Here is a 16,502-nt window from a genome sequence, read left to right as displayed (position 1 = left end):
GCTGGCTGAGCGGGCGGGCGGGACCTGTGATGTCACGCCGCCACATCTACAGAGGTCCAAGCCCAGGCCCGCCTGAGCTTCCCAGAAGAGCTCAGTGGCAGTGCTGCCCAGATGCCATGTCTGCAGTAACTAATCTGATCGGCGGCTCTGACCGACGGTGGCGCAGCACCCTGAACAACCGCCCGCTGCACACTAGTGTGCAGCAGCACAGCGATTGAAAACCGCTGCTATAATGTGTGACTGGCGGTTCTGACCACCGCGGCACACTTCACAACCGTTGCTCTACTGTATGCTGTACTGTAAGCTCTCACGAGCAGGACACTCTTCCCCCATGTGCTTTTCATTCCCTTACTAATACTATTTTTTACTCCATAATCATTACTGCAGCACCTAACCCTAGACTTCTGCCACCCTGCTATTTATTTAAGTGTTATGACTGCTGTTGCAGCAATGTTTATATACCATGTACTTATCCTACTTTGTCTTGTACTGTAATTCATAGTTCTCTTGTTCTGCTCAATTGTTTATGTACTTTGCTTGGCGCTGCGGGCCCCTTGTGGCACCATATAAATAAAGGATAATAATAATATGCTGTTCACAAGACATTTTGTATATTAGCCAACGGAAGTGTACTTACTGTATAAAGGCCACAGGGGAGAGGCCTACAAAACTGAGGTACACATTTAATTGTGATCACCAAACAAAGTTCTAGTTTGTAAACTAATCACCATACCATAAAGGGGACTGCAAGGGATAATGGCCCCCAGTATGGTACCCTATAGTGTACTAGCCACCACTGAGGGACTGCACTCTACAGTTTCCAACAGAAATGCCTCTGGTTCTTACCTACCAGCCACCACAGAAAGTGTTCTTATATGTATTGTAACCTGCACCAATTTACAATAGAGATGAGCAGTTTGGTTTTACCAAACACAACCAAACATTGGGGTTCCGAGTTGAACAAAGTCCCAGTTCGGAATCACTTTGGGGTCCTGACTCTGGTCTTCTCGCAAGTTTGGATCTTGAATTTTAAAAATGTATCTTGCATGTTTTGGATTGCATGTAAGTCCCTCCCTCGTGATTTCAGGTGCCATTTTACACAGGAGAGTGTATGGGGAGGGTGTACTGTACTTCATGCTGCAATACTACATACTAGTCGTTGTTAGATAGGGATGGACATCGGAAGCCCTGCATGGAATGGTAGCCAGGCTTCTGCCATCAAATCCAGTGATGCGATGGCAACTCACTGTGGGGACGTGGCCAGCACTCTCCAGGTTCCCTCTACACTGAGAATAGATGCCATGTATATAAGACGGCATCTATTCTCCTGCTGCTCGCCCCCACAGCCAGTCACCGGATGGGCATCAGAAAGCTGCATCCGATGGCTGATAACCATCGAATTCCCAGTATAAATGGAAAAAGTACTTCCATCAAATCGGAAACGTCGATGGTTTCTAACCATCCGATTTCAATTTCCATCCCTATTGTTAGAAAGAGCTGTAGGTAGATGGAGTGTGTGGGAAACATGTAAAAGACTGCAGGCATCTTTGTCACTGTGTATTATCAGGTTTGTCAGACACTAGCTAGACCTGCAATCCAGTGCAAACAGGCTCTTGTGTATGTTTGTTAGAAGTAGACTGGAAATGAGCCGCACTTTTTCATAGATGTCCTATATTCTTTTAAACTGCCATGTGTTTGTGACGTTTTTAGCCAGCCAGCTTGCTGCAGACTTTCGCCACAATTAGTGAAAACAATATGGTGAGGTGGTCAAAAACAGGTCCAAATGACATGATTTTATTTGTTTTTATCACTTTTAAAGTAATCCAAAACTGAAACTGTACCATAACACTTGAGGCAGGTTTTGCCAACACCAAAACATGACGATGATTTAGAACCAATACCAAAACATCGTGGGTCTGCGCACATCTCTATTAGTTTCCCTACCAGATACCTGAATAGACGTTGGTCATCTAATGTGCCTTGGCAACTACAGTATGCAGGGGCGGATTAGGCCACCAGGACAGCGGGAAACGTACCGCTGGGCCGCTCCCATCCTCCCGTCTGCCGGGCCAGCTCACACTGCCTGCCGGCCCGGGCGGGTGTCCATGCTTCCGAGATTTGCGCTCCCTGTGGAACTCGAACTGGAAGCTGCCCCCCCAGCCCACCTCGCAGAACCATTAGCCGGCCAGCAGTAGCCTGACAGCCTCCCTGAGCCTACGCCGTCAGCGGCTGTGGCAGCAATTAGAGGCGGGCACTCGGAGAAAGGGAAAAAGCTGGGGACTCTTTCAGAGGTATACAATCGGGAAGCCGGCTGCCTTAATACCGGCAGCCGGCTTCCCGACTGTCATATCCCGGCGAGGGATGAAATGCCGGGCGTCTAGATGTAGACGCTGACATTTCCCCGATGCCGGGAGACAGGCGCCCGGCATCCCGATTGAAGGGATGCCGGGTGCTGCGAGCGGACAGCCACGGGTGGGGGGGGTTAGGTTTAGGGCACCCGGGAGGGACTTAGGGTTAGGCTAGGGGGAGGGAGGATTATGGTTAGGCACCCCCGGGGGGGACTTAGGGATAGGCACCCCCCCGGGGGACTTAGGTTTAGGCAGCGGGGAAGGGGGGGTTAGGGTTAGGCACTTAGAGGGGGGATTAGGGTTAGGCACTTGGGGGGGGAGGTTAGGGTTAGGCACCCCGAAGGAGGATTAGGGTAAGGGGGTTAGGTTAGTAGATACTTACCTTAGGACGATTGGGATTTCCAGCGCTGTCGGGCTTTCGCTGCCGGGAACACTGCATCTGTCGGCCAGGCGCTGCCGGGAATCAAACCGCCGGCCGTGCGGCCAGCTGTATTTCATACCGATTCCCTTTCAGAGCCTGAAAGAGATGAGGCAGCAGCCCAGTTCAGCAGCAGCTCACATTCAGCCATGGGAGTAGAGATCAAGATCAATACTCCCGACGAAGGTATTGGGGTAGACGTATTATAGCAGCACTTAACGTGCCGCTATATTACTTCCTGCTTCGCCTCTTTACTGAAGCGAAACAGGAAGTGGGAAACGTACCGCTGGGAAGTAGGTATTGCAATATCCTGCGTGCAGCCCTGGGGCCGGCGCTGTCCCTGCTGTGGGGATAGGGCAGCACCAGGCTGTACCTGTCGATAGCGACAGCTACAGCAGTTCGAACAGTCAGGCAATCTTGTAGATGGCAGCGCCGATAATGACAGGAGCACATAGCGCCCCTGTCATTTACCGCCAAACCCCGGATCATACATCGGGTAGAAGCGGTATCAGTGCACATAACGTGCGCTGATACCGCTTCTGAGCTTCTTACATCTCCCCCATTGTCCTCTAATGCTGCACTATACACCACTGCTGAGCGTCACTCTCCCCTCAATGCCTGTCCATGGAGCCAGGGTGTCCCCTAACAATAGCACCGAGCAAGGAGACAGAGCTTATTATTTTCTGCTAGTTATAATATATATATATAGCAATTTACTGTATCTTTTTACCATTCACATCTGTATCTATATAGTACTGCAATGCAGTACTATATGCTTATTTTATATCATTTATATTGCATGCATAAATCTACGTATATTCTATATTGATTTGCATTGAACTAAAATAGTAATAACTCTGTGATCCCACTTAAGGACATGCACAGAGATCAGTTGGAGGGAACGGCAGTTGTAGAGGTAATTTCACACAAATAAGTAGATGGAGAGAGACAGCTGGGGACATTGAGACCGTCCATACTTTGTAGTGCCAGAGACTGACAGCCATTGTTTTCTTCTACTTACTTTCAGATCCAATCAATGTTTAAAGCAGCAGCATATGCCATGTGTGCAGTAAAGATGGAGCTTACAGAGAGCTCAGGGGATTAGATTTCGTTATTGGTGTCTAATAGGATATGGTGTGGTCAGTTTATTTTCATAAGATTGTTTACACAGTGATTAATAAAAAATTCTCCGTCTTCCCTCCCACTCTGAAACCTTTTGTCTAATGAGAGGAGCTAGAACCTTTGTGTCTTGCTTTGTTGCAATGTTTCACAACAGAATTATGTTTTTAGCCACAAATTAGCAATTGCAAATAATCCTATTGGCTAGCGAGTGTTCACATTTGGAAGCATTCAATTAAGTCAGAATACTCTTTCTTTATGAAGTTATGCAAAGGGATTGGACATTTTTGGGTTTTGTCGGCTTATTGAGCTGATATATACAGAATCATTAGTTGTCCAGGAAACTTCCTACCAAACTTCTTCAATACAACAGTAAGTAATTACGGTTCCTTATTTTATTTGTTGTCAGCTATGCTGTTTCTTTCTGATCAAGGGGCCTATTTATTAATCTACAAAGTCTTTACCATTATCTATCATCTATTATAACCACTATTTGCAGCGATAACAAATTAATTACTGGCAGTATGAGTTGTCAAACTGGGACATGAAGAGCACATGATGGAATGCGATGGTAGGGTCCTAAGAAAGATTAGTGGTGCGCTGACAATAGGGCGTGACCAGTCAGCTGGAGGAATGTGGCCAGCCGCCAGAGGGGCGGAAGGAAATAGAGTAACTGCTTCGGTCACTTCACCTGATTCTTCTATACTGCTGGCGCAATGCTAACCCCTGGCCATCCAGCCTGCCCTGACATCAGCCACCTGACAGATGAGCATGTTATAGCACTGTCAGGCCAATTTATTTATGATCGCATTTGCAATGCGATCTGGGCGCGATATTAGAGGCCATGATCGCATTGCAGAATGCTATCATATTGGCTCAATGTATGAAAAAGCACCCGCAGGGACAGGGGATCTGAAAGGAACCCGTCCCTGCGATGTTCCGGGAGTGAAACAGTCGCTTCAGTGGTCTCTTCACTCCTGTGCCGGGGATCCTGAGCATACGTGGTCTACAAACCATACATCCGTGGCGGCCATTGCTGGGGGAGGGTTCCTATGGCACCCTCTCCTGGTTAGTTTTGCATTCCGGAACTCGTAAATCTGACAGCATTGCAGCGTCGATGGGGGTTTCGGTGCTGGTGAAAATGAAGGGACCGCAGCAGATATCTCCAATTTCTGCTGCGATCCCTACATAATACATCTGGGGGATACTTAATATTTGTGGCTATCCCGTTTTTGGGGAATACACTGCAAATATTAAATGATAATTGGGCCCCTGTGTATCAGGTTCCAATACTGACTTTGAGACATGGATCTATCCAATCAGCACATGCGCTGGAACCTGATACAGCAAAGATTGGATTTGAACAGCTCCAGTTGCCAACTGAAGCTGTTGCAGCATTAATGGATTCTCCTGATTACAGAAATCCCTAATGGTGGGATTGGAGAAAGTAGCAAAAAAAAAAGTTTTTACAATTTTATTTTTCATGTCCTTTTATATATAAATCTGGATTATGAGGATCCATGCTGATTTTTAATTACTGCAAGAAAACATTATTAGTTTATACAGCTGTTATGTTGCGGAGCCTGTAATAACATGGCCAAACATTGCAAAGTGGGGAGATTTAGATAGAATGAAACACATTTAAATCTTGGCCTGTTTTGGGAGGTACAGTAGTGTGACCATGAGACATGTTGCAGAATTTGTAATATGAGTGATAAATGTAATCCTCTGCAACTGAGCTCCATAATTGCATATGTCCCACAAAGTGCCAATTAGAGCCAACATATGTCACCAAAGCAATGTGCCTATAACAGCTTGAGGATAGAGTAGAACTGAACTGTCGTGGCCTTTAGTACTAGTACAAATAAATAATTTGTATTGAAATGTTATGCTAGTTATTGCTGAATTATGTCTAGGCTTTGCTAGTAATGGCAGCCTGTAGCACTGTTGTTGTCTATTTGTGTTCTAATTTTGCAACTGCCAGCTACCTAGGAGACCAGCTACAATATGTAATGTAGACGATTGTCTTTGAACAGCCAGGAGCCAACTAACTGTTCCTGTAGGGGCAGTTACAGAAGGAGGATACACATTTGCAGTACAGTCACTAATGACCAGTTGGAGGACATGATAATTAATGTAACCCTGGCCTTATAAGAGTCTCCCAAACCCCTTTTTATCTGCAATACATGGACGTTTGCTCCTTTCTGTGACTAGAAAGTTTCAAAACTGTAGAGCAGAATATTTGCCTCATTCTGCAGCACTTCTATGTAAACTTCCACCTGCAGTATTATTTATGTCCTGCCAGGAGTACCCCTATCTGTTTTGCTATATACAGACTTTTCCCTTGTAATTTACCAACCTCTCCACAGAGTAGAGTGAATTGACACATTGTACCAACTCTATGTTTTCTGTACTCTGTAAAATTACGTCTTTCACTGTGATATTCTTCTACAACTTTGCTCATCTGCAGCCGTGACCTCCAACTATAGTTCCTCTGTATCTGCCACCCGTCCCACTTTAAATGTTTGCCACCGTGCTTAATACAATGAATGGATGAGGCCACGGGGTAGAGTCACTTACTACAGAACTATATAGAGATGGAGGAACTAGGGCAAAACATGATTTAAAGTGGGGCACTCTTACAAGTGTTGTGTTCAGCCAGGCATACATTATGCTATGGCCACTAATGATCTGCGATGATTGAATGGTTAGGTATGAATAACCTACCAACAAGCCTGAATGACTCGAACATTGGTCGACGGCATCTGGAAATGTATACCAGATGCAGCCAACCAACTGACATTTCCCCTGTTCCTTCACAGGGTAGGGACATGGAAATGTTTCCTCCCCAGGGAAGGAACCCAGGTATTGTGGGCTATACACTGTGACATATCTTACAGTGTATGGCCACAATATCTGATGGGTATCAGGATGTCAGATAAAGGTCTGTCATGTAGAACCAGGGCCTGCCCTAACCCAAATTTTTTGGTAAACGAGTATATTTTATGGCGCCCCCTTATGCAGTCTCCCTTTTACAGTGCCCCCAGTAGTGGTCCCCCCTGTGCAGTGCCTCCAGTAGTAAGCCCCTTATGCAGTGCCCCCAGTAGTGGTACCCCCTATGCAGTGCCCCTTATATAGTGCCCCCAGTAGTGGCCTCCCCTGTGCAGTGCCTCTTGTGCCCCCAGTAGTAAGCCCTTTATATAGTGCCCCCAGTAGTAGTCCACCCATGCAGTGCCCCCAAAACTGGTACCCTTTATGCAGTGCCCTTTTAAACAGTGGCCCCAGTTGTAGTTTCCCCCCCCATGCAGTACCCCAGTATTGCCCTTTATATAGTGCCCCCAGTAGTGGTCCCCCCTCTTGTAGTGCCCCTTGTAGTAGTCCCCCCAGTGGAGGTTCCCCCCCATGCAGTGCCCCCAGTAGTAGCCCCCCCTTGTAGTGCCCCCAGTAGTAGCCCCCCCTTGTAGTGCCCCCAGTAGTAGCCCCCCCTTGTAGTGCCCCCAGTAGTAGCCCCCCCTTGTAGTGCCCCCAGTAGTAGCCCCCTCTTGTAGTGCCCCCAATAATAATCCCCCCCTTGTAGTGCCCCCAGTAGTAATCCCCCCTTGTAGTTCCCCCAGTAGTATTCCCCCCTTGTAGTGCCCCCAGTAGTAGTTCCCCCAGTAGTAGCCCCCCTTGTAGTGCTCCCAGTAGTAGCCCCCCTTGCAGTGCTCCCAGGAGTAGCCCCCCTTGTAGAGCCCCCAGTAGTAACTCCCCTTGTAGTGCCCCCAGTAGTAGCCCCCCATTGTAATGCTCCCAGTAGTAGCCCCCCCTTTTAGAGCCCCCAGTAGTAATCCCCCCTTGTAGTGCCCCCAGTAGTAATCCCCCCTTGTAGTGCTCCCAGTAGTATTCCCCCCTTGTAGTGCCCCCAGTAGTAGCCCCCCTTGTAGTGCTCCCAGTAGTAGCCCCCCTTGCAGTGCTCCCAGGAGTAGCCCCCCTTGTAGAGCCCCCAGTAGTAACCCCAGTAGTAGCCCCCCATTGTAATGCCCCCAGTAGTAGCCCCCCATTGTAATGCCCCCAGTAGTAGCCCCCCTTGTAGTGCCCCCAGTAGTAGCCCCCTCTTGTAGTGCCCCCAATAATAATCCCCCCCTTGTAGTGCCCCCAGTAGTAATCCCCCCTTGTAGTGCCCCCAATAATAATCCCCCCCCTTGTAGTGCCCCCAGTAGTAATCCCCCCTTGTAGTGCCCCCAGTAGTATTCCCCCCTTGTAGCCCCCCAGTAGTAGTTCCCCCAGTAGTAGCCCCCCCTTGTAGTGCCCCCAGTAGTATTCCCCCCTTGTAGTGCCCCCAGTAGTAGTTCCCCCAGTAGTAATCCCCCCTTGTAGTGCCCCCAGTAGTATTCCCCCCTTGTAGTGCCCCCAGTAGTAGTGCCCCCAGTAGTAGCCCCCCCTTGTAGCACCCCCAGTAGTAATCCCCCCTTGTAGTGCCCCCAGTAGTAGCCCCCCCTTGTACAGCCCCCGGTAGTAATCACCCCTTGCAGTGCCCCCAGTAGTAGCCCCCCTTGTAGTGTCCCCAGTAGTAATCCCCCCCCCCCCCCCCGCAGTAGAGATGTAATAAAAATAAAAACACTTACCTGAAACCCCGCTCCTGCTCCCGCCGCCGCTATTGGCTCCTCCATCAGTCCTCCTGGCCGCTTTGCAGTATGGGAGAGACGTCATGACGTCTCTCGAATTACCCACTGTGGGAGCTGGAAGATGCCCGACAGTGGGAGCAGCTGACTCTCATCAGCTGCTAAAGCAAACACACAGCTGCTGGCGCCGGCGGCTGTGTGTTTGTGCTGTGTAGTGGTGACCGAACTCCATCCGGTCAGCGCTACACACGCGGTGCAGCTGTGTCACAGAGACACAGTCTGCCCGCGGCCCGCATGGTACGCAGCTGAGGCGCCCTCCACTATGTGGCACCCTACACAGCTGCGTACCATGCGTAATGGGAGAACCGGCCCTGTGTAGAACTAAGCCTAGGCATTTTATGCGCATCTCCACGTGCAACTGCAGGGGCCTAACTGGGCTGTCAACAGAATTGCTATGCAGAGTTGGACAGAAGTGTAAATACGCCTGCGTCCAGGTGTATCACCTGGTATAGGCTGGTGCATATACTGTACACCCTGATGATGAAGCTCACAGATAGGGGCAGATATATAGAGAAGATGAGTACAACTCTGCATATGGGCGAATATGTGCATTTAGTGCCATTCACACAATGTGGGAGCAATTATAGCTGAGTTACCTCAAACCGAGCATCAGGCCCTTTGTGTTCGAAATCGCATAAATGATTGATTTTTACATAGATGAACACTGTAACCACAAATGGATTTGAGTTATATATTTCCTTCTATATCTATAGCAAACATTCCTACTCACCCGGATGTTGCAGGAGACTCTCGATCGTTCGGGCAGTCCATCGCATACCTGAAAGAGTGGTGGATGTCCTACATCCCGCTCACTTACTAATGAAGTGGGCAGAATGGAGGAGAAAATACCATGAATCGCCGCTCCATAGGGACGGGCTAAAATTATGCGAATGGCCCCCTCTCCACGGACCCACTTTTCTTAGAATTTTGCCCTGACGGAGGGTGGGGCGTTATGATGAAAACCTCCTGGTCCCGCCCCCAAAGTGTCAGCTACATCACCTCTCCTGCGGGGAGGTTAGGTTTAGGCACCGGGGAGAGAGGGTCAAGGAGAGGGCGAGGGTTAGGATACTTACCGACAGGTGTTGGTATCCTATCCCTGTTGGGATGCTGGCATTGGGATTTTGACCGACGGCATCCCGAACCCAACCCGAATACACAAGCAGGTAAGGGGTCTATGTATTAGGCATTGTAGTGAGATAAAGTGGATGGAGCAGTGTTACTTACCGGACTGTGCCAGCCCTCTGCGCAAGCGTGACTTAAGGTCACCAACCAATCAACTCCTGTCATTTTTCACACAGCCTGTAAAATGGCAGCTAGGAGCTGATTGGTTGGTACTTTATCTGCATCCACTTAAACTCTCTCGAAGGCTTAGTGAATAGACCCCATAGACCCTTAGGTATGATCTATAATTGTTTATTCCCAATGTGTGTCTTAAGGAGAGATGAGCGGTTGGTTTTGGCTCGGAGCTTCCCGCCAAGTTTGAATATTAGAATGAGGCAAAATTTCATCTTTTTTTTTTTTACATTTTAATTTCTCACAGCTACTAAATCTTTTAACAGAGGAGGGTATGAATACTTATATAATAAATAATTTACTGTTTTAAGTATGTGCTGGCCGTAAAGTTGCTGCTGTACTGCTGTAAGCCTAACAAACACTTCTACCTTGGAGTTCTGTGCTTTTTTCTGCTTATACAGTATATAAAATATAATGTATAAATATTTCAGTTTTCTTCACTCATGTCACAAATCCAATCGTCACAGAGGAAACATTTCTCATTTTTAGTCATCTTTCCTCAGACAGGTGTCAGAGCTGGCGAATGAGGCCTAAACAATCAGACTTATAGTGGAAGGCTGCCCTTTGTTAGCTGTTTCTACGGTAACTGGCGCACAGAATGAAGAGGACCTTCAGGTCTTCTGCCAAGGCTTTGTGTGCACTGTGCTGTGAATCACTTCGGCGTGTGGGATGTTTTTTTTTTTTTTCCCTTTCTTTCTCTTCCCCTCCTCTGCAGAGAAGGAGCAACAGGCCTAAATTCCCACATCAATTCAAGAAGCATGAGCCCAGAATGTTCCCTGCAGCGTATGGGGGGCCCACCCGGACTTTATCCCCTCCTCAGCCTACACACTGCAATTAATAGAGGCAATGGATCAAACCGCTGCCTCTCTACAGCTGCAATGAATCTCGGAGAAGCATTAAAAAAAAAAACCTCACAAATATTACTTTTTTTTTTGCTAATGTTCCAATATTGTAACATGAGGATAAAACTCTGAAATATGATGGATATGTTTCAAAAGCTGTATGAGCCGTACGTTTGATGCAAAGACCCCGGTTCAGATCTGAAGAAGTTATTTATCCATCCAAGGCTGATTGTATAAGCCTTTCTTCACATCAGCCGCAATCGCTTGCCAAAGATGTGAGTTTTGAAAATGACTCAAGTAGCTGTTCCAGGGCTTGAAGTATATAGGCAGAAGTTTTGGCTCCAGCTCTTAGCGAGGAAGCAGATGAGTATTTAAATCAACACAGAGTTCAAACAAGTCCTTTCCATTACAGGAGCGATCACTTAGTTATCATTCATAATACTGCTTTAGAGTTGAAAACAGTTTGCATTACAAAAATACATAAATTTCATTATTTATCCTAAAATTAACAATATCTTAATTATTAGATAAAACTGAATTGACTGCAGAGCAACAGGTTTGCTAAGGTGCATAGATAAACGAGGTGTAACCCAAATGAACATTTTAGTTCATCTCAAGTGATTTACCACTTTGAAGTATGTGTATACAATAAGTGAATCAAGGACTTCCCCTTGATGAAGTCCCAGGACGAATGGGTTGGAAATGGTTACATCTTGAACTTGTTACATCTCATGAACTTTGAAACAAACTTCTTTCCATTTACTCAGATAAGCTGCTATTTTTTATTTAATGAATTTTGCTAACTGTATCTACTTCCTCTGGATTCAATCCAGATGTTCTTACCTTTTGTAATATTTTTAAAAAGGCTGACTGATATTTTATTGAGTGTTTATTGAATCTTCCTATTTGTTATATGTCTGATTAAATTGTTACAATATTTATTAGCACTAGCACTTTATTTATTTAATTCCTTGATTCACTTATTGTATACATATACTTCAAAGTGGTATATCGCTTGAGATGAACTAAAGTGTTCATTTGGGTTACACCTCGTTTATCTGTGGACCTTAGCAAACTTGTCGCTCTGCAGTCAATTCAGTTTTATCTATTTGTTTACTTATACTTTTACCAGTATTTTATTATTGACATAGACATTTCAGGCTTAAACATTTCAGGCTTAGTTGCTATATTTTATACTATTTATTTTTATTATATAGCACAGTTGTCAGGGGCGGATTGCGCCACAGGGACGCCGGGCCGGTCTCCTTGGTGGCCGGCAGCCGCCCAGCCCAGCCCGCACCCTTCAATGACTATCTCCCTCCGGCTCTCCACCGTCGCGCTCCCGCAGTCAGCTCCAATCGGGCAGCTGTACAGCGCAGCAGCACGGCGGCCGCCCGGCCCTTCCCCAGTCTGACCCCCCACCCCACCTAACCTAACCTCACCTCCTGCGCGGCCTCCTCTACCTGGAGTCTGGCTGACCCGGTGCCACGATCAGAGCGGGCAGCTGCAATGTGCACACTGACTGTGCAGCCAGCTTCTGCGCGAGTGCAGAAGCCAGGGAGTGACTGGGGCTGTGTAAAAAAAATGAAGAAAAATATGGCCGACAGGGGAGCTGCTGCGCATGCCAAGTAGCAGCAGCTCCTCCCATAAGCCTTTGCGGAGCCCGGGACTGTCAGTCAATACTGACGGCCCCGCCTCCAGCCCCTCCGCGGCCCGCCTCCAGCCTCATGGGACACAGGCAGCAGACGCAGCTGCTAAACAGCAGGCGAGGAGGTTGTGCCGGCTGGGCTGGCAAATAATTTAAAATAATATTCATTTTTATAAAGTAAGTCTACGATATTCTGGATCATTTAGATGAGATTATATATATATATATATATATATATATATGTATATATATATATTATAAACTATGAAAAATTATATATATACATATATATAAATATATATAAATATATATATATATATATCTATTTATATATTGCTTTTCATATATATAACCAGGGGCGGATTGGCCCTTATCTTTAGCGGGAGAAATCCCGGTGGGCCGATTGGCTTGTGGGGCCGCTTCTCAATTGTGGCCCCGCCCCCCAAATCGTGTCACCCGGCTGTTCTTTATTAGCATAACAGATAGCCCCGCTGCCTATCACTGACAGCTGCCCACGACCCGCCTGAGAAGAGGGTTTCCTATTAAACCCCACCCAGAATACCTGCGTAAGACGCTGCTACGCAGCGAGGAACAGTGTACTGCTGCACTGGTCAGACAGCGGCAGGTGGGGTAAGTTGTGGGGCTGGGGACCGCCCAGGCATCCAGCCCGATTGTCTGCTCTCCACTCTGTCCCCTCCCCAGGCTGTGAAGTTATGGTGCATACACACGATCAGATTTTTCCTTCAGATATGAACGATAACGATTTAAAAATCGTTCAGTCGTTCATATCTGAAGGAAAATCGTTCATATCTGACATGCCTGAACGATCGATGATCAACGATGCGCGTTCCCGTTTGTCAGATAACGATATCTGACATCTGATGGGTTTGCAGTCAGACTTGGACGATTCCATTCATTTTAATGCAGTCAAAAATCGTTCAATCGTTCAAATCGTTCAAAACTTTGGTAAAATCGTTCAGATCGTTCAATCGTTCATCTGACAAATCTGACAAGTCTGACAAATCTGACCGTGTGTACGCTCCATTAAAGTTTAATTTCACAGCCTGAGCCTGGGGTAGAGGCAGAGAGGAGAGGAGACGAGACAATCGGGCTGGATGCAGAGCCTTGCTATTGCAGGGAGGCGCCAGGCTAGAGAGGCGCTCTCCCCACCGGCTGCAGCTGAGCTAAGTCCTTTCACTGTTGCCGTCGCCGCCTGCCTCTATTCCCACTGGCCGGATCCCTCCCCTCTCTTCCCCTCCCCTCCATGGCAGACAGAGCAGCACAACCACTGCCTGTTGCAGTGGATACGCAGCTGCGCTGCCACCGCCTATCTCCCGCTACCGCTGACAGTCCCCTTCTGTGCAGGACTCAGGAGGTAAGATTGCTACTGGCGGAGAGAGGACGGGGCTGTGCTGTGACTATGTACTGTCTGACCCTGTAATGGCCAGGATGGGGACTGCCATGCAGGTGCAGGCTGGGATGTTTGGCAGGGTGCTATGTGCTTCCCAGGCTGCACCTGCTTTTAAGTTTTTTGGCTAGTATTAAACCAGCCCAATAGAACTTGATGAAGCTATGCCGGGGCCGACATGAGAGGGGAGCAGGTACTGAGGATGATCAGAAGCATTGCTCACTGCTCAGCAGATAGGAGTGGAGGCGGAGCTGAGCTGTCCTGACTCAGAACAGCCAAAGCACTGATTTAATAACTGCTCTGCCACTGTGTCTTGCTGGCTCCGCCCCCTTCTCAGGGTCGATGCTTCTAGTCTTTAAACTTCCCCACCACAAGTTTCCAGCTTATGTGGGCTTTACTCCTCCTCAACAGATCTCCAGCCCACAAATAAGCTGCTCATCTTGGCTGCGGATCCTCATGCTCTAGGGTCCTTCCTCCATCCATGCCTGCCTCCTCTCCTTGTTTCCTGCCTCCTCTCTTGGCCATACAGTAAGTTCTGCCACAGATCACTAGACAGCTCTGATTTCACACTAAGTACCTCAATAGAGCAGAAAGATTTCCTCTGACTGGCCCCTGCTTTGGTTGGGGATAATGTTATGTTGCGTCCCCTGAGAAATCCACACCTATGGGGTTCTCTTCCCACTGCCTCTACCCATCACCCTCTCTCTCCTGTCTCCTACAGCCTGTCACTCTCTGCCTCTCACTGGCACTCTCTGCTTGACACCCACTGACTCTCCCAGTCACCCTCTCCCTCTCTCCTTCACCCTTTGCTTCTCCTCATCACCCGCTCTGTCTCCCTCTGTCACCCACTGCCTCTCCCCAGCATCACCCACTGCCTGTCATCTATTGACTGTCACCCACTGCCTTACCCCAATGTCACCCACTCCCTCTCACTGTCTTCCTCTGTCACCCTCCACCTCTCCCAGTGTCACCCACTGCCTTTCACCTATTGACTGTTACCCACTGCCTCACCCCAGTGTCACCCACTGCCTTGTCCCAGTGTCACCCACCCCCTCTCCCTGTTTTCCTCTGTCACCCTCTACCTCTCCCCAGTATCACCCACTGCCTTTCTCCTATTAACTGTCACCTACTGCCTCACTCTAGCTTCACCCACTGCCTGACGCATTTGTAGGAGGGTGCACATTTATAGTTCACTGAGGGGCGCCGAACACCAGAGCACGGGCCCTGGCTGTGGTACAGTCTGGAATGGTAGCGCTGCTGATGAAATACCGGCTGCCGCATGGCCAGCAGTTCGATTACCGGCAGCCTGACAAATGAGCAGAGCCCAGCAGCGGAAGCCCGACAGCGCTGGAAATCCTGATCATCCCTAAGGTAAGTAAAAACTAACCTAACCTACTCCCCTAACCCTCCTTAGGGGTGCCTAACCCTAACTCCCCCCTCTAAGTGCCTAACCCTAAACCCCCCCTTCCCTGCTGCGTAAACCTGAGTCCCCCGGGCGGGTGCCTAACCCTAAGTCCCCCCCGGGGGTGCCTAACCCTCCCACCCCCTAGCCTAACCCTCGCGGGGGGGTACCTAACCCTAAGTCCCCCCCGGGTACCCTAAACCTAACCCTCCCCCACCGCGGCTATCCTTCGATCGGGATGCCGGGCGCCTGTCTCCCGGCGTCAGGAAAATGACAGGCGTCTAGATTTTAGACGCCTGTCATTTAATCCTAGCCGGGATTGAGGATTCGGGAAGCCGGCAGTCGGTATTGCGGCTGCCGGCTTCCTAAACGTATCCCGTAGCATGATGTGTGCTATGGATATGCAGCGATATATAGTGTTTATGTATGCCCTGCGGTAGTGAGGAGTGTGCCCTCAAGCTGGATGGGGGTGGGGTAAAGAGAGAGGAGGAGGAAGGCTCACACCAAGTGGCAGAGAGAAGCAGTCAGGAAGCCGACGGTCGCAATGCCATCCGGTGGCCTCCCAACTGTCTAATCCCGGCAAGGTACAAATGACAGGCGTCTCGACGCCTGTCATTAGGACTACACCGGGAGCCCGGCTTACCGATCGAAGGTAAGCCAGGCGCGGACAGCCACGGGGGGGAGAGGCTTAAGTTAGGGGCTCCCGGGGGGGAGACTTAGGGTTAGGCACCCCCATGGGAGGTTAGGGTTAGTCTAGGGGAACTGGGGGGTTAGGGTTAGGCACACCCGGGGGGAGGTTAGGGTTAGGCACCACTAAAGGAGGGTTAGGGGGTAGAATAGGGTTAGTTAATACTTACCTTTTTACGTTCGGGATCTTCACCCCTGCCGGGATTCCACTGTCGGGATTTGATTTGCGGCCGGCGGTAAATCATACTGATTCCACGGCAGAGGCTGTGTACACATAGTGTTGTATATACATAAGGGGGGATGCATTTGTTGGTTCTATAATAATAATGCTATGGTAACTTATTCAGGGCCGAAAATAGGACTTTTGTCACCTGGGGCAAGACAGTAATTTGGCGCCCCCCTGGTAATTCCCCCATAGTAATGCCCCCCTGCAGCAGTTCCCCTATAGTAATGCCCCCTTCAGTGCACCTATAGTAAGGACCCTTGAGGTAATGCCCCTGTAGTAGTGCCCATATAGTAATGCCCCTGTAGTAGTACCCATATGGTAATGCCCCTGTAGTAGTGCCCATAAAGTAATGCCCCTGTACCCTGTAGTAGTGCCCATATAGTAATGCCCCTGTAGTAGTGCCCATATAGTAATGCCCCTGTAGTAGAGCCCATATTATAATGCCCCTGT

The 16,502-nt window shown here is 48.6% G+C and overlaps 1 long non-coding RNA gene across 2 annotated transcripts in view; it reads right to left on the bottom strand.

The window, feature by feature from the left end:
* LOC148508995 (uncharacterized) overlaps positions 1-12,205 on the bottom strand; it is a 28,320-nt gene extending 16,115 nt beyond the window's left edge. Inside the window, exon 1 of one of the 2 annotated variants that reach the window (XR_015869494.1) lies at positions 12,124-12,205. This is a non-coding gene — a long non-coding RNA (uncharacterized LOC148508995). The remainder of the gene's footprint in view (positions 1-12,123) is intronic. The other variant, XR_015869495.1, reaches the window with a different exon arrangement.
* Positions 12,206-16,502: the final 4,297 nt, after the last annotated feature.

Source organism: Taudactylus pleione, unplaced genomic scaffold (assembly GCF_031769625.1).
Source record: "Taudactylus pleione unplaced genomic scaffold, aTauple2 ptg000333l, whole genome shotgun sequence".
Taxonomy (NCBI): Eukaryota; Metazoa; Chordata; class Amphibia; order Anura; family Myobatrachidae; genus Taudactylus; species Taudactylus pleione.
Note: the sequence above shows the minus strand (reverse complement) of the source record. Positions and strands in the feature narration are given on the sequence as shown.